This window comes from Martes martes (assembly GCF_963455335.1).
Source record: "Martes martes genome assembly, chromosome: 1".
Classification (NCBI taxonomy): Eukaryota; Metazoa; Chordata; class Mammalia; order Carnivora; family Mustelidae; genus Martes; species Martes martes.
In genome coordinates, this window is record NC_137888.1 from 160,404,597 (window position 1) to 160,423,041 (window position 18,445).

Below are 18,445 nucleotides of genomic sequence, written 5' to 3' on the forward strand. Positions count from 1 at the left end.
GAGTCAGCCTCTGGTCTGAGCCAGGGTCAAGGTGTGAGTCTGAGCTCCTGCTCCACTGTAAACCATACAGGGGTGACCTTGGATGAGTGACCTGGCTTGTCTGTGAAAGGCGATCCTGATCCTGATCTGGGAGGTGCTTTGGAGGGAGAGTTGGTGAGAGAATCTGCCGGGGCCTGGCATGCTGCCCAGTAGCCAGTACAGTTTCCCAGAATATGAGTCGCCACCTACTTTTTTGCCCGGTGGAGAACAATAGGAGCTGAGCCTCTGCGCGATCTGACTCGGGACTTGTCCATGGTGGGGTCAAAGGTGTGCTTTTGCTCTTGGAAATAGAGCCCTTGGATCTCTTTAGTCCCGCCCTCCCTTCCATCACTACTGCACTCACCCCACACCCATCTTCTGGAGGTCCTGCCGCACGCCAGGTTGGCTGCCACGGTTGTGGGAGGGGACAGGTGGGAACACATTCAGTGAATATCTACCGTACATTGCAGAAAAATAAAGCAGGGAGAGGGTGAGAAGCACTGCGTGTGCACCTCTGGACAGGGGCAATCAGGGAAGACCTCTCTGAGGAGGTAACAGTTGAATAGGGCCCTGACCAAGGGGAAGGAATACTCCATAGAGAGAGGCAACAAGGGCCAAGGCCCTGGGTTAAGAGTGAGTTTGGGTGTGCATTTGAGGACCAGTTGTTTGGCACGAACAGGGAGGCGTGCGGGATGCCACTTTCCTTCGCCAGCATCGTGTTAGGCCACTTCTCAAACATGCAGCAGAATTGAAGTCTACGGAGAAACTCTGACTTCACATCAGCATGTGGCCATACTTTGCCTGTCTGCGGGACTCTGGGTTTTAGTCTGTGAGGATTGGAAAGCCACGGGGAGATTCAGATCAGGTCAGCAACATGCTGTGGGTGTGTAGCTCCTTGAGTGAAATCTCCAGGTAGGGTCGTGCCCTGGAATGCCGAGTCCTTCCACAAGCCCAGAGTGTCAAGTGTGGCAGTTGCACTCTTGTGAGGAAGCGTAGCAGACACCAGAAGCTTGTTTCCCCGTGGCACTCAGATCTACTTTGACTGTACCCTGAGGCCTCTGTCAGGGTGGAGTTCAGCTCTGTCACAATTGGAGATACTCCTTACGGAAGGCAAAGTGGCCCACCCATGGGAGCCTCTAGCCGTGATACCAGGCTTCAGGCTCCTGTCCTGTCCTCTCCACTGCTCTGGTCATTACCTCAGCCAGACCAGGGTCCACAGTGCCCTGCTCTGGGTTCCAAGGAGCACACACAAGGCATGAGCCCGGCAGGCCAAGGTCCTGGCCTCGGTTCCCAGGGTCCTGGGCCTGTACCTATAGGGGCTTACTGAGAAGGAGGGGTACAGGACACTGGGAAGGCAGGAGGGGAGCTCCCTGGAGTTGGGGGGGGCATGCCCTGGAACATTCATCCCTCCCCCAGCTGGGGGAGCCTACTGGTCCAGACAAGGGAACAACAGCACCGTCTGTTTCCTTTTTGGGGGGTGTGTAGGATCATGCTGACATTGCCCTCAGCTCCCCTTCCTTTAGCCCAAGGCAAGCTCAGAGTTGAGGTGTCCCCAGAACAGGCCAGAGTACAAGAGGAGGCTTGTTTGGGGGCCCTGGGTGCTGGGGTGGGAGTGCAGGGAGGGAGACATAGTGCCGCTGCTTCAGTCAACTCAAGTTCACATTCCTTTGTTAGGTCAGTGTTGCCTTTTTAATAGGTCTGCTTCCTGTTTGTGGCTTTTAAGCTTTTTATTAAATATAACTGGTCAGATTCCTTCATCCCACCCACCCCACTCCTCACCCCCCTCCTGCTTGTCTTTTCCTGCCGATTCCTCCCGTGAAGAATTACTTTTAACCTTTTTGAAGTGCATTAATTGTGAGAGAATCTTCGGTGAACCTGAGATACCCGGTGCCAGGGGGAGGAGGAAGAGCATTGCTGGCTGCAGGCTGGAAGGGCCGGGGCCGAGGCCTGGGGCTTTGGCACTGCAGGATCTAAGGCTCCCGGAGCAGGAGCAGCTCAGGGGAGCCTCCCAGCCCACAGACTGTGGGTGGGGCTGGGGTCAAATATGCCCTCTGGGCCTCGGTGCTAGCCCTATAGGACAGCATAGTGGGCGAGGCAGACTAAAGATCATCTGGATGTCCTCCCGCCTGCCTCTGCCCCCCAGGCCCCGGGCACTCCCTGGGACCTCTCACTTCCAGGGACACGGCCACATGCCGACAGGGCCAAGCAGGTGTGGAAGAGACCCTATTGAGCGAGTGGTGGGGACCATGGTGGCCGGCTGCTCAGGTCTCTTGCTGTAGGCCAAGAAATCTAATTTTATCGGATTTTATTTTCACGTAAACTTCCTGATTAAAAATGTAAAATCATCCAAACTAAACAACACATAACTTTGGGCTGGGTTTGGCCCATGCCGACTTGTAACTCATACTTGCATTTCAGGACCAACACTTACTCCCTCAGGTTCACAAGTCAAAGTTGAACCATGAAATGGAAACGGCCACGGAGACAAGGGTCCTGACACTAAGCCCATGGCTTCCACCAGAAGATAGTGTCCGAAATCAGAGGGGCTAGAGGAATAGCCCCATCCTGACACCCAAGGAGCTGACCCAGAAAGTCTTGGTGGGGGGGGCCTCAAGGTTAGGAAGCCCCACATTTATATAGCTGCTCCCTTCAGGAAAGTGGCCTCTGTTTATAAGTCCTGGGGGGCCGAGAGGCCTAGCAAGATGAACTAGGAGCCCAGTGGGTTGCCTTGCTACAGATAAAGAGTGGCTGGAGGACTTTGCAGGCAGAGCTGAGGTTCCTCCCGAAGATCCCGCCCAGGGCACAGTGTCTCTGCTTCCCAAGTGCTGGGCGCCACATTGTGGAGCCAGGTCTGGTGGCCTCCATCTTCTGGCCTCCATCCCAGGTGGGCCTGGGGATCAGAGGGGCTGAGCAGCTGGCCCTTCCCTGCCTGCCTGGCCAGCCCCAAGAAAGGGGTCAGGGCCTCAGGGAGCCGGACGTCATGGGGTCCATGTGGGGGTGGAGACCCCCCCCCATGTGGGATGGCTTAGCCTGGGCTGCCATTGCTCACCCTGGCGAGTGCTTTCCTGCAGTTCCCATCCTCCACTCCATCCCAGCCACACACGCCCCACTCTGCAAGGGAAATGAGCTCCTTGATGACTTCCTGCCAGAGAAAACTCAAGGGGAGGAAGGCACTCGTCCCTCATAACAGCCACGAGCCACTTCTTGCCAACTCTAGGGGAGAAGGTGAACATGCGCATGCAATTTTGTCTTCCAGAACGATGCCTCAGAAACCTAGAGTCACCGAGTAGTTTGATATGTGTACACTGGTACACTGGTTGGACGTGACAAGCTTTTTGAGTGGCCCATCTCCCACCAGGGGCTCCGGGGCCTGCCAGCTGGGGGGGTGGGGATGGGGGTTGGATGTAGTCTGGCCTAGTAGCACAGGTGGGGATGGCCTGCAGTGTGCATGTCACTGGAAAGCCCTAGGCCCCAAGAACCACTGGTGGACGTGTGCATCACCGCCTCGAGTCACTTGACCGCACAACTCCCCGGTAAAACTGACCGAGTCACAGAGCTCCAAACAGACGCACCTTGGAAAAGCCCGAGCTGCGGTTACTGAGAACCACAGCTGCTGGTGGCCACGGCAAGGACCTCGTCCTCTCCATGGGCCTGTCCCGCCTGCCGCATCCCCCACTCCTCGTACCAGTCAAGAAATTGACCTTGCTGTGAGGCAGCCAGGCCCTTAGTCAAGCCCAGGAACAGAGGTCTTGGGCCCCACCAACTGGCACTCAGGATCCTCAGATTTGGTGATCTTTAACACCCTTTCTACTTCTGCTAGTCACAACTGAATGGACTCTATAGATAGAAGAGGAAAAGAAAAAAAAAAAAAGAAAGAAATGTGTGGAGTTGTACTCGTGGTAAGAACCCAGCAGGAACTTCTGCGTACTGCCCTTCAGGAGGAACTCCACTCAGGAGCCATGACAGCTGTCTGAGGGGGGCCCTGTGAAGCCCCAGGAAGCCTGGCACGCATGGCACTGGAGGATCGCCATTTCACAGATGAGGACACTGAGGCCTGAAGGTTAAGCAATGAACTTGCCCAGCATTACACAGCAGGAAGCGTCAATGGGATTGAACCCAGATTGCCCCGCTGCCGACCACTCTGCCCATGACTCTCCCTGAGCCCTGGCTCCTCACCTGCAGGGCTGGTGGGGAGGTGAGAACGCAGCTGTGTCCCTCAGGCTGTGTGGGAGGAGGGAACTGTTGTAGCCGTTCTGCTCGGTGGGGCCTCGAGTGGAGGGCCTGAGAGATGCGACGGGCAGGCTGCCCTGTGGCCCCATGGTAGAGCGGTTGCATGTCTGGAGAACCACGGCCTGTTTGCCTCTGACTGGTGTTCTGAGGAGGGTCCCTAGGCCACCCAGGCTTCAGCTCCTGCCCCCTAAAACCACTTCCAGGTGTTCACGGCTTTCGGTGTCCCATCCCAGTCCAAACCAAAGGGGATGGCTTTCCATGCTGCTTGCACACGTGAATAAATGAGGTGTATTCAGGGGAATGGGCTGGACTGGAATGAGCAAACGAGTGAACTCAGACCTGTGGGGGCCAAGGAGCCTGGTGCCTGTTGTGCTGTGGGCCTCCCCAGAAACATCTCCGAAGCAGGCAGGTGCTAGCGTCGTCAGACCCCTTCAGCACGGCCATCTCCTTGTGAAATGGCTCTGGGCATTCTAGGTTCTTAAAGACAACTTGAAGGGGAGGGTGCCAGTCCGTCCAGCTCTGCAGACTCCAGTGGATGCTCAGGGCTGGGGAGGCAGAGACCATCTCCCTATGGGAGAGACAAAGGCACAGACCAACAGTTTGCAGTCAGCATGGTGGGTGTCCATAGGGGCACGGGGCCAGGAACAGGGTGGGGAGAGTAGCTGTCCCAAGAGAGAAAGGGCAGACTTCCCAGAGGAGTTGCTGTCCGAGCAGGGATTGGGAGGAAAGAGGAGAAGGAGGTGTGTGGAAAGAGCTGGAATCAGATATGTGTTCTCCGGAATCCTGTGGCCAGTGGGAGAAGCCATCCATGGGTGGGGAGGGCAGGCCCCAGCCCTGGCTGCCTGCTCTGGGTCCATTTTCTATGCCTCTACTATGGCTGTGGGAATGCTCCCCTCACCTCTGAGGGCCTCATTCCTCCCTCCCTGCCTGGACCACTCTGCAGGCCCGAAGGTACACCTGATGCCAGACCCCACTTCGTGCCCCTCTCTGGCACTGCCCAGGGTACTCGTGCAGGAGGAGGCCAGGGCCGGAAGGACAGATCCTCTCCATTTAACCTGGCTCTAACCCCATTCTGCGGATGGGGAAACTGAGGCCCCTTGCTCACAGCAACACAACTAGTAAGAGCCCTGAGTCACTGCCTGCCTCTTCAGTCCCCGGGGAGACGCACAGTGGCTACCAGGAACCAGGGGTGCAGAGGCCCTACCGGCTGGCTCTTTTCTCAGAAGCTCCTCCCCAGCACTGGGTTCAGGCAGACTGCCCTAGCGCCCGTGTGCTGAAACAGCCTCCCCTTTGTGTCCCCAGACTCAGGGGACAGCCCCGCACCTCTGTTCGTCTGTCTCTCGTCAGCTGTTTATCAGGCCCTTCAGGTGCCCAGCCCATTCCACATCCCGGAATGTGGCAGAGGGGAGGGAGGTTCTGAGCGCTGGCTGGGGAAGGAGAGTCGTGAGGTGCTCCATCTCGGCCTGGGTACCCCGGGGGGCAGCACCACATCTTCCACCACACAGGCTCTCAGCGTCCAGCTCCGCCCAGGAGGGTGGGCAGACCAGGCCAGGGCTGGAAGTGTACTTTGGTACAGCACAGGGCCTGGCCTGCAGAGACAGGCATCCCCTGGTGGGGAGGGGCAGGCCATCCCCACCTGGAGCTTCAGCCCCTGGTGCTAACACCACAAGTGATTCTGATTTCCAAACAGGGAGTGGGGATTAGATCACTAAACTCGGCCTGCAGTATCTGGCCAGTGACAGGGGCTTTGTGAATGGTAGCTGGGGTTGTGTGTTGCCTTCACCCACCAGGCACTTGCCCTTACCTGGGGTCCCACATGCCCACCGAGGGGTCCCTGACCCCACAGCAGAACAGGGAGAGTTACCATCTTGCAAGCTGAGATTGGCTCAGCTGCCAGGACTCCTCCCATTTATTCACCCTGGAAGGCACTTTGCATTTGGTCAAAAGCAAGGATTATACATTTCCCTTCCGATTGAATGCAGAATCCCAGGTGTCCCCCTTGGCCTGATCAGGTGATTAGTGAAACACTAGACACATGGCTTCTAAGAGCTGTCTAGGGTGTTGTCTGAAGCTGGATGGGCCAGCAGCCAGAGGGAGTGGGGCTGCCTGGGGACGCTGCAGCCTGAGGACCCGCCAGCAGGGATAATAGCCATCCAGGCAAACGGCAGGTAGACTGCACGGTGGGGAAGATGCCGGCAGTGGCACAGACAGTGGCTGGTCTGGAGCTGTCGCTCTGCACCAGGAAGCACACCCCACGTCGATAGACTGCCCCATCCTCTGCTGGCTGCTGAGCTCAGGGAGGCAGGCCCGGCTGCACCTGCATTTTACCAAGGAGGGACCCAGACCAGTACGGAGCCCACGAGGCTTGCCTGAGGTCAGATGGCAGGAGGAGGCGGCCTGGGGCCGAGTGCACCAGTGGCCAGAGCACACACTGAGCCACAGCACGCCTCACCATCTGAGCTCAGAGATGGCTGGCCGGGTGGGATGCACAGTCACCTGGCATGAGCGCACACCTCCTCTGTCTGGTTCTTTACTCTCACCTTCTCTGCCCCAGCAGCAGTGCTGGGCTCTGGGCGCTCAGGCTCCAAGAAGACACGGACCTGCTCTGGGAGCTCACAGTCGATTGTTCATCTATTCAGCAATGAGTGTTTGAGCCCCTCTTATGTGTCATCCCTGTGCCAGGCTCTCGAAGGACCCCAGTGAGCAAAAAGCCCGCATGACCCCTGTTCTCATGAGGTCTGCGGCATGGTTAGGTGTGGGAGCCTCCTGGGCTGCTGTCCTAAATACCACAGGCTGGGCAGCTTAAATTAAGAACACTGAGTGTCTTGGTTCCAGAAGCTGGAAGTCTGGGATCAAGGTGTCGGCGGGGCTGGTTTCTTCAGGAGCCCTGCGTCTTGGCTCGCTGATGGCAGTCTTCTCCCTGTCTCTTCACCTGGCTGCATGTCTCTGCATATCTCTATCCTAATTCCCTTTTCTCATAAGGACACGGATCAGATTGGATTAGGACGTACCCTTATGACCTCATTTTACCTTAATCACCCCTTTAAAGCCCCTGTCTCCAAATATAGTCACATCCTGAGGTGCATGGGGTTAGGACCTCAAGGTGTGATTCTGGGGGACACAATGCAGCCCATTGCATTTGGGAGACAAATGGGTCTCCCAAGCATTTGTAATTTGGCAGCCCTCCCCAAGCTGTGCAGGGAAGGGGTATGGTGCTGGGAGAGCATAGAGCAACACTGACGAAGTCGGGGTCACGGAGGCTTCCTGTGGTGGTGGCACAGTATGGGGTCCCAGAGGGTGAGAGGGAGCCCTTTGAGCTGTGTAGGGGCAGTGTCCCCGGCAAGGAGGGGCCCAAGCAGAGCTCTGAGGCAGAAGATATCAGCATCTTCAGGGATAACTGGGCCCAGGAAACTGGCAAGGGATGGGGAATGGGGGCATGGGCAGGCAGGGTCCACCACGTGGGGTCTGGCGAACCCCAGGAGGCTGTTCATCTCTACCCTAAGGCAGAGAGGAGTTGTTAGAGGGCCCATGGTGGGATGTAATGTCAGATTTCCATTGCCAGAGATCCCTTGATGCGGCATATGAAAGGTTGTCTTCCTGCCAACCCTAGGAAGGAGTACTGTCACCCCTGTGTCACAGCTGAGGCTCGAAGAGCCATGCCCCACCCCACTCCACTCCCACCCACGCACATGCTCTTCCCAGGCCCCAGGCTGCGTGCACAGATGTGTGTCAGAGACCTGGACAGCAGGCAAGCATAAGGGACCCTGCGGTGACGCTGAGGCTTGCCTGTCCGAGGCGGATGCAAAGGGGCATGGGACCGTGGGGGGTCTGCCCCCGAAGGGCATGAGCAAGCTGAGCAGATGCAGGGAGACGGCATCAGAGATATGGCCAGGCACCACGGGAGGAGTTCGGGTCTGTGGGAAGCCGCCAGAGGCGGGTCTCAAGTGAAAGTCTGACTTGATTCGATTTGCATGTTTAAGTGATGCCTCTGGCGATGCCTCTGGCTACCCTCAAGAGAATGGTTCAAGGAGGGCCACGGGGAAAACAGGGAGGCAGAAGTCTGTAGTGGTACACAGTGATGGTGAGGCCTGTGTCACGTGCATGGGAATCCAGAAAGGCTTCCCTGAGGAGGAGATACTGGACCAGAAAGAAGGCAGACCCCATCAGTGGACTTCCCCAGGCCAACCACAAGGAAAGGGGAAGGCGGTGCTCAGAAGCCTGAATGTTCAGGTGCCTTTGAGGATTGCAGCAGGAAGGGCCACAATCCAGGGCCACTGAAGGCCTCATGGGCCAGCCCTGGCTCGTGGAGTGAGCTCTGCTGTGCTCCCTCCAAGCCATTCCTGCCTCCCCTAGAGAGGAACCTTGGGACCATGCTGGGTCCCCACTAAGTGCCTCACCTGCAGCCTTGACTCCACAGCTCTGGGCACGCCCGCCACCTCAACTCAGGATGTCACAGAGGTGTTCTCACCACGTCCAGAAGGATGGGCACAGGTCTGCATGCAGCAGAAAGGTAGCTCTCCGGCCCTGCTGCCCAGGCATTCCTGCTGGCCTTGAGCGTAGGCACAGGCATGTGCCTGGACCCCCAGCGTGCGTTCTTACCCCGCGAGACAGAGCCCTGACCTCTTCCCACAGGCCCAGCTCACAGATATTGCAAGACGGCGGCGCCCCGGGCCAGTCCTCAGCCCTGAGTCCAGGAGCTGGGACCAGCTGCTTGCTTATGTCCCCGCCAAACGATATGGAAAGGGAGGCAAAGCCTTGGAAACGAGGCCCCAAGACAAGCTCAGCAGCAGGGCTGGAACTGTGCCCGTCACCTGCCCAGCCATACCCCTGGCTCTATCAGGCACCCAACAAAGCCAGTGTGACGGGAAGACTCCCTTGTCCTGGCACCTCACCCGGTCAGGAAGGCAGGCAGCCCAGCACCGGCTGTTCTCCCACGGGCCCGCCCTGCTGGGAGCTGGCTGGCATTTCAGGTGAGCTCTGGAAACAGGAGAGTTAGAGCTGGGCCTCCAGTGGCCTGCATCTGTGGGCCTGGTGACCCCTCATCCCTCCATTAGTTGGAAGACCGGGGCCTCCAGGAGTGGCCTCAGCTCAGGTTTCATGCAATTTAAAGTGTGTGCATAGGGCCTTGCTGCCCTTGGGCCGGGCCAGGACATTGCCACCACTCAGCCCAGCCCCTGCTCCCATCTCCAGCTGTAGGGGGTTATGGCAGATGGTGCCAGAAGTGCCTCCTGTATGAATGAGAATTGATGAAGTTTTCCACCTTGTGTTTTTAAGAAAGAAGCATTTAAGCATCAGCTGTCCATGTTCTAGATACAGAAGCCCCGGGGGGAGGGCATTTGGGGCAGCTCACTGCCTTCAGAGCCGCTGTTTGCCCTGGATGAATGCGGCTCTAGTGATCCAATCTTGGGGTGCCATGAGACTTAGGCCAGTGTACAGAGATGCCCTGATCTGCCTGCCATTGCTGGCACCCAGGTCTGGAAACGCAGGCCCTTCCAGGTGGGGGCTGTGAGGCTGACACCGCCCCATCCCAGGGACAGACACCACTGGACTCCATGTCAATGTTGCTGGACTGCAGCACAGCCACAGAATGATCAGATCTTCCCAGATTCCCAGAGTTTTCAAGAGAGACTGAGGATCTGGGTTTTTACGTGAAATCTCCCAGTTCTCCCGTGGGGCCATCATATCTAGGCTCTGTTGGGGCCAGGTCCCTGATGCGCTGCTTCTCCTTCCTCCCGCAGCCCCCGTCCCCTTTCCCTGAAGGGTCCAGTGAGGCTCAGAGGAGCTAGATGACCCGCCCAGCAGACCCTGGAGTCCCCAGACAGAAGTGTGCATGTCTCATGGTCACCGTTCCGTGGAGAGGCATCTGGAAACCCAGCAAAGAGAAAAAGCGAAAACTCGTCTTGGTGCCAAAGGGAGGGGCCCCGAGAAGGTCTGAGGTTGTGGGTATTGTTGCGTTCCCATAAATAGGCCCTCGCACAATAGGCCATTAGTTGTGTGTTCCCTCTGGGGTTTGAAATGAAACCGGTTTTCTTTTCCTTTAAAATGTGCTCTCCCCACCCACCCACCCAGTGGCAACTGTAGACTCTGGCACAGATTCCTGGGCAACCTCAGTGACCTGTCCTTGGGGCTTCATCAGCGTTCTCAGCCACTGCCTCCAGAGCGGCCCCTGCCAGGTCCAGATTGGCTTTTACTGAAAGATGCTGGCAGGGCTCAGGCTGGTGCGTGCTTGGCATTTCCTGCCCCCTCTAGGAGGCAGGAGCAGGGGACCTTCAAAGAACAAGAGCTCTGGAGTCGGCCAGACCCGAGTTGGAACCCTGGCTAGAATATTACTGACCTTTCGGGGCCTCAGTGTCATCATCTGTAAGATGGGTTATTTTGAGGGTTTCCCTACCCAGCCTTTCAAATACTTCTAAGTGTATGGAGAAGTTGGAAGAATAGTTCATTGAATACACATACTCCCTTGGATTTCATGCTTGTTGATATGTTGTCACCTTGGTTTTCTGTGTGTGTACTGAACCATTGGAATGTTAGCTGTGGAACGCCTGTGGCACCGGCGTACGTCAGCGCGTGCCCCCGGGAGCAAAGGCATCCTAGACAACCACAATATGATTCCCTCTCGAGAAACTCAAAGTCTGTCTAAGACACAGCCCACTTTCAGAGTCCCCCAATTGTCCCAATAATATCTTTTAAAACTTTTCCCTGCCGGAGGATCCTGGGGAGGCTCACACCCTGCATTTGGCTGTCGTACCTCCTAGGGCTTTTCAAAGAGTCCAGCTGACCTATCGGCCACATGCGCTCTTTGGGACAGTCTGGTATTTTTCTTCATGACTAGGTTCAGGTTGTGTGTTTTGGGAAGGAACCCTACAGAGGCGCTCTCCTGTTCTTCTTAGTGCATCCCCTGGGACACAGGTGACATCAGCCATCATGGGGGACAGACCTGTGATGGCTGGTGACAGTGGTTGTTAGCAGGAGCAAGGAAGAGACAGAGACAGCCCACGGCCCAGAGATAGCTGGTGTGAAGGGGACTCAGAGCTGCACATCTGCTGAGCTGTGGCCTGCATGGAGGAAGGGCACCAGGAAGTCCCTTTGGAAGTCAGGGTTAAGCTCCTGGTCTGGCAGCAGTGAGGCTGGCTCTGTGGGGCCCAATGTAGGAGTGTCCTGCCCCTTTCCCACGGCCCTGTGCAGGCTAAGCCAGGGCCTGTGTGGGGAGGAGCTGCTGCTTCCCAACGCCCATATAGTCCTCTGTCTTTGTCTATCTGTCTCTGTCTGTCTGTCTCCCTTCCACCTTTGCTCCAGCGGTGGCCCTCTCCTGTGACTAGCAGCAGCCCTGGACACAGGGAACTGGTTTCTGCCCCTCCCTAGGAGGGCACTATGGCAGAGATGACCACAGAAAGTTAAGAAGCGTGACAGGGGCCCTACCTGCCATGGGGAAGGCAGGATGGGGTGACCACTCCTTTTCAGAGTGGGCTGGGAGTTTCCACAGATATAGTGAATCTTGAGCTGGCTTGAAGGTGCAGGAACCTTCCCAGGTAGAGAAAAGGAGGAAAGGCATTCAGGACACAGGGAACAGAGTACGCTAATGCCCAGAGGCTAGAAGGAATATGGCATACTCGCTTCTTCTAATGTGTGGGATGTTGTTCCAAGTGCATTATATGTTACTCATTCATTTAGTGTGGTGTGTTTAAAATGGTGGTTTGGGAACGGTTTTTTAAAGCAGTGGAATTTTTTTTCCCTGAAAGTCTTGCACGTTGCCAACCACAGTTGCGCCCCTGGAGATCCCTTCTTGCTCCTCATTTTTGGTCCCCAGGCCTGAGGCCCAGAAGCCCATGCTTGGCATCTGGCCTTTGTCAGGGCAGGCCTCCTTGGTGTCAGCACTGCTGACATTTGGGGCTGGGTTGCTCCCTGTAGTGGGGGCTGGCCTGTGCTTGTAGGATGTTCAGTGGCATCCCTGACCTCTGCTCACTGGGGGCCGCTAGCACACCATGCTACCCTGCCCCACATGTCTCCTGCAGGGCAGAATCACCCTCCACCCCCTTAGGAACCACTGATCTAAGTAGATGGTAGAAGCCACAGCAGCTGGTATACAGGCGGGGACCTGGGAAAGCTCTCCCAGGCAGCTGGTTGGAGAATAAGAGACGGAAGGCCCCAGGCCCAGGGCAGTGAGGATCCAGAGAACAGGGCAGGGCGCAGGGCAGACTGGCTGCGGTGACTCCGCACCTGCTGGGTTCAGAGTAAGGAGGAGTGAGCAAGGGGCATCCCGAACAGACTCCACCTAGGCCTCCCACAGGAGAGGCTTTCTCCAGCCTGACATGTGCCAGGAGCACAGCACCTTTACCTGGATTCTTACAAGTTGAGTGTTTGGCACTCTCTAAAATTCTCCAATTTTTTACTGCTTTGTGAGGTTTGCATGAAATTTATATTTTTCCATACGAATTTATGCTGCCTAAGAAAAATCATCAGAGTCAACTGGTTATTTGCTGTAATGTTTCAGGCAGTGCTCAGGGGAACTTTTGTGACTGGCTAATAAGTACTGTCGCCCCCAGAAAGCCTTAATATAACAAAGAACCAGAAGTCTTAAATACCCAAAAGAAAGTCCCAGAAATCAGAAGCCAGCCCCACATCCTATCATAGAACAATCTTGGCTCAGGCAGTTCTGCCCGATCTCATGTCTTAATCCCCAGTGCCCTGGACTGCCGTGACAGCTGGTCATGCGCCCCAAACCTCGAGACCTTGAAGGACTCCTGAGTGACAGGAACCTCCCTGTGCACCAGTTCTCCCGTATTCTGAATCTGCCACATTAACCGAAACACTTCACACATATTCAGAGCGCCTTGGTAATCATTGTTATTAACAAAGGGGTGCGGCTGGCATTCCCAGCCAAATGCTAGAGCACTGAAAAGCCTGCGACCAGAGGGCCAGGCATAGCGCAGACCGGCACAGCCTCGGTCCTTGCTGTGTGCCAGACTATAGGGTCCTCAATGCTTTCCGTAAATTGTGCAATTGCGGTTTTTGCAACAGTCCTTGGAGTTAGGAACTATTCATAAGTTAAATTGCTCGCCCTGGGCCTTACACTTAGATGACTCTGACTTTGGGGGCCACACTCAGCACAGCCCTCCTGGGAGAGACTGCAGTCAGGACAGAAGGGAGCCAGCCCGGCTCATGCTTCTGTAAGTGATCCGTGCGGGCTCTCAGCATTGTACCTGTGAGGTCCGCGCTCGCCCAGGGCTCACTGCCACTGCTGTGACTGCTGCTCCAGCAAATGCTGAGCTTTCCCCGGGCTCCTTCCACTCAGCAGGTGTGCCTGGGGAGGGCAGGGAGAAGAGCAACCACGTCACTGGTCACCGCACCAGTATGGGCCATTGCCATCCCAAGGCTGGGGATTTGGTTGCCAGTGTCTTACTTGGTCTCCATGGTATAGATGTCTCCATGGGGCCCTGCAAGGTCACAGAGCTGGGCACCGGAAGGGTAGCTAGATCTGGACCCCACGTTGTCTGACCGCAAAGCCCAATCTTGATGCTCAGAGAGAACCGGGAGACAGCAGGGTGTAGAGCCAGGCCAGCCAGAACATGGACAGAACCTGGCACCCAAGTTGCTTTTCATTTGGGGCTCATCTCGCTTTTGCCCTCATTCTCCCCTGGGGCCCTCTCACCAGGCCACACAACCACTTGAGTCTAATGCACTTGGTGAGCTGTAGGTGGCCATTGGCTTACTTAGGTAGCTCCTGTCCCCATGGGTGGCTCACACAAGGCCCAGCCCTGGGCCAGAGGGGGCCGTCGCTGCCTGCTAGTGACCCGGGGACTTACGGCTGCTAGCTGAGGCTCCTGTGGCCCCATGTTTGTTTAATTATGGCTCAAAGGTTGAATTCACTGCCTGCCCATCTCCAGAAAGTTCTTCTGGGGGCACCTAGGTGGCTCAGTGGGTTAAAGCCTCTCCCTTTGGCTCGGGTCATGATCCCAGGATCTTGGGATCGAGCCCCGAGTCGGGCTCTCTGCTCAGCATGGAGCCTGCTTCCTCCTCTCTCTGCCTGCCTCTCTGCCCACTTGTGATCTCTGTCTTTCAAATGAATAAAATCTTAAAAAAAAAAAAAAAAAGAAAAAAAGAAAAGAAAGTTCTTCTGGCAGAAGCTGGGTCACTTCCGGATGGGAGCAACCAGAAAGACCCAGATGCGACATGTTAATCCTAAACCAGTTCTCACTCGTTTATGAAAGTTGGGTGGTCTCAGAGAGAAAGCTTAAGAATCTGGAGGGAAAAAAATGCCACCTAGAGTCTGCTCACCCAGTGGCATCCCAGGAGACTCCTGGTTACCTCTCCATCTAGGACTTCTTCAGGTGTCATTTGGTGTGGGCAGAAAGAGCCCAGGGTCAAGAATGAGAGTTTAAGCGCCCCCTGTAGAGACCCCGGAGTCGCTCCTCTGCCTCCCTGGGCTTGTGTCTCCTCTGTGGAGGAGGGCCACTGAGAGCACAGCGTGGAGCTGTGTGTGTGAAGAACCGGCTCAGAGTTTGCTGTGGAGGAGAGATCCAATCAGGGCTAGTGCTGCTGCTTGTGGTACCGCACGGCTCAGGCGGCTCGTGGCGGTCTTCCCTTGGGGCCATCTGTCATAAGAAGCCCTTCATGCCGGTGCATAAGCCACCCTAAGCCTCGCTCCCGAAGGCTGTGTGCTGCTGTGCTGTGTAACTGGCCCACAGTTACTTCCCCCTCTCCCTCCTGTTAGGACCTGCATGTTTTCTGATTTTTCCCATTGTAGCTAACATCTGGAGTCATCTTTGAACTTTCGCCTTTTCAGGCACTGGGCTTCAAATTTAGGCCATTCTATCTGTGGACACTTCCTCCCTCTCCCCTAGATTAGTTTGCATGAGCAGATGAGGGGTGACTCAGGGAGATCCCATCCCAGTGCCTGGCGGGAGTGGGGGCCCAGTATAGACAGGGCAAACAGGGGCATGACGGAAGTCGGCCAAAATATGCAAGTTCCTTTGGTGTTTCTGATTTAGTATAAGAATTTTTGAATGCATGCATGGAAAACCCTTAAATATAGTTATTACTGTGTGCCATGCATGTTCTATATTTTGCTTATAACAATGTCGTTTAATCTTCACCATGAATCTGGAGGGAGATCCTTTGACAAAATTAACAGTTACTGAAGTTTTCATTTTACCAGTGAGGAAACAGAAGCTCACAGAGGTACAGGAACATGCCCAAAATCACACAGCCATGGAACCCCAACACTGGGATTGGAATCCAGGCTGTCCGGCTCCAGGGTTTTTGCTCTTCCCCCTCTACTCTCCACCTCTGACAGTTCCCCCTCTCATCCACCCGCTCCATCTGGCCTGATTTCAGGGCCCAAGGTGAATTCCAGAAGTTTCAGTTTTGGCTTGACCCCTCTGGGGCAGCTAAAGGAATGCCCTGGGTCTCAGTTTTTCTATATAAAAATGGGGAGCGTTCCCCACCTCCAGAGTTGTGATGGGTAAGTGAGAAAATGTGTATAATGTGCCTGGATCCTGTTAAAGGCCAATGAATCTGAGTTTCGTTTCCTCTGCACAGGGGCAGAGGGACAGTCCCTTGGGGAGTCAAGCATAGAATACGATCTTTAGTATTTGTGTTCAGTGAAGTTTAGTATTTGTGATTCCCAGGAGATTGGTAAATGTACTAACTCTTCAGACAACATCTTCTGGCATCTGGCTGTTGGATGAGCGCTCACGTCTGTGGCTTCCGTCACCCCTGCTCACTGGCCCCTGGCCTGTAGTCCCCTGACTTATCATGGGAGTATGTCAGGCACTGGCACATGGAAAGCAGCTGTACCCGCAGAGTCCAGGCTCATTAGCATGGCATTTGCTTCTCCCCGCTCTGCCTCCTGCCAGCCTCCTCCTCCACTCCCGCCCTGTCTTGGCCATAGGCTGCCCTCCAGCCTTTCATTGGACCCTCAGTGGCTGTCCCTCATTCTGCTGTCTGTGCAGGGTCCCGTGGGCTCAGCTCGGATGCCACTTCCAGTCTGCCATCCCTGCCATCCTCCTGAAGTGCCACGGTCCCCTCACCTCACAGACAGCTCTGGATCCTAGCTGCGTCCACCCCTAGTGCCCTGCTGTACAGGGAGCAGGTCAAGGGGGAGATCTTTATCTTGCCTGTCTTTGTCCGTGGGGCGAGTGAGCAGGCTGGTGGTGCTGCAGGCAGTCACCTGGACGGAATTGAGAAATGGACTGGCTGAAGTCTCCATTGCAGGTAACAGGACCTTAATTCGTTGACCCATGTGCCTGAAAAATCTGGCGGTGGTACTGTGTCCCAGGCGTGGCTTAGCTCCCTGGGCTCAGCCCTGCCCTCCCCCAGATGGCTGCCCCCAGGTGGGCTCTCCCATGGGTGCTCTTCCCAACTGCAAGTCTAGTGAGGAGAGACAGATTCTCTTCCTGGTAGTCCCATCAAAGTAGAGCCCCATGGCCATCCCCAAACCAGCACCCTGGCTGGAGGCCTGCACACGCCCACTGGCCAGCCTGTGTCATGGCCCCTCCTGGTTCTCAGGGTGGCCCCTGCTTCCCCAAGGAAGACCAGGGGCTGCTGCAAAAAGCAGCAGAAACAAGTATTCCCTGCAAGCGGGTATGCCAGCTGACAGTGCCAGGCTGTCCTTGTGCTGGAGTGGCCTTCCCCTCACCCCTGACCTCTGCTCAGCCTCGGGAGAGTGGAAGGTACCCTTCACAGAGCCCTTTTAGCTTTCCCTGGGCCCCTGGACTGCTGTGGCTTCTTGCCTGTCTCCTTGGGCGCCTCCCCCAGGCTGAGGGCCCCAGCTGAGTCCCTGTGTCCCCAGTGCCCCGTCCAGGAAACTCCAACTAAGCTCTGTTTTTTCAGGTCCATGCACAGTGGGCTTTGAAAGAACCATGTCCCCTCAGCTTTTGCAAACCTTCCCTCTTCCTATCGCAGTGACCGGCCCAATTGCAAGGATAATGTCGTTTATTCTCATTAGCCCTGGTACGCTGACTTGTGAGGTGGAGAAGCCATGAGGCTATCACAGTCTGTCAGTTTGCCTAATCTTAGGGTCTCAGAAGTCTTCAGCAGACCAGGCAATATTTGTGACTCTTGAGAAACAGGACAGAATTTCCCCCTTAGAACCCATAGTGGGTATAGGGGATTGTTCTGGCCCTAGACCACCCTGCAGGCCTCCTCCTGTCCCAGCAGAGACACGCCCTCCCATACACAGTGTTTCCAAATGAGATGTTTTAGGTGGTTTCAAACAAAATCTCGGCCTATTTAAAAAAAAAAAAAAAACTTTAATAGTGCTATTCATCGAGGGAAGTCACGTTTAAAGAAAATTAAAAAGAAGGGAAACAGGGGCGCCTGGGTGGCTCAGTGGGTTAAGCCGCTGCCTTCAGCTCAGGTCATGATCTCAGGGTCCTGGGATCAAGTCCCGCATCAGGCTCTCTGCTCAGCGGGGAGCCTGCTTCCCTCTCTCTCTCTCTCTGCCTGCCTCTCTGTCTACTTGTGATCTCTCTCTGTCAAATAAATAAATAAAATCTTTAAAAAAAAAAATAGAAGGGAAACAGGTCTCCCATAGTCCCATCATTAATATTTTCACTTGGTTTCCTCTGCCTTTACTCTGCAAAGGCTGCTTTTTATGTAGTCGAAATGATAAAGTGTCTACGATTTTGTATTCCTGTTCTTTCCGATCAATACTCTTATACAAGCTTTATTCCCTATTTTTGTGTTTTACTCTGTAATCTGCAGGGGGTTGAGCAGTGCACTGGCCAAGAGCCTGGGTCCTGGCCTCAGACCAGAGCTTGGGCCACAATCCAGCACCTTCACTTACCACGTCTGTAACCTCAGGGAAGTGACTGGACATCTCCAGGCGTTGGTTCCCTCCTCCAGAGACTCGGGGTAGCAGGTGTGCCCAGCGTGGGATGCACCAGGATCTAAGTGCACAGTAAAACATACAAGCATATATCATGCTCAGTGCCACCTCCCCACCCCCGCCCTGAGCAGGACCACAGGTTACCCACACATCTGTCACACATTCAGGTGTTGACAGCTGCTTGACCATAAGCATTGCTGGCCACACCTTTGTAAATCTGTCTTTAAATATAGGGTGTTTCTCTTAAGAAGGATTCTCAGAAGTTCTGATTTTAAAAAGAAGATACTGTCTGTAAACATTTAAAATGTTCTGGAAAGTTCCTGGCAGAGTGATTTTCAAAAATCACTTTGATTTCAAATTCAAATTTTG

General features: G+C 55.2%; 1 protein-coding gene across 2 annotated transcripts in view; it reads left to right on the forward strand.

Annotated features, from left to right (window-relative positions):
* The window catches only part of EEFSEC (eukaryotic elongation factor, selenocysteine-tRNA specific), a 251,213-nt gene that overhangs the window by 204,536 nt on the left and 28,232 nt on the right, over positions 1–18,445 (forward strand). The window lies entirely within an intron of this gene.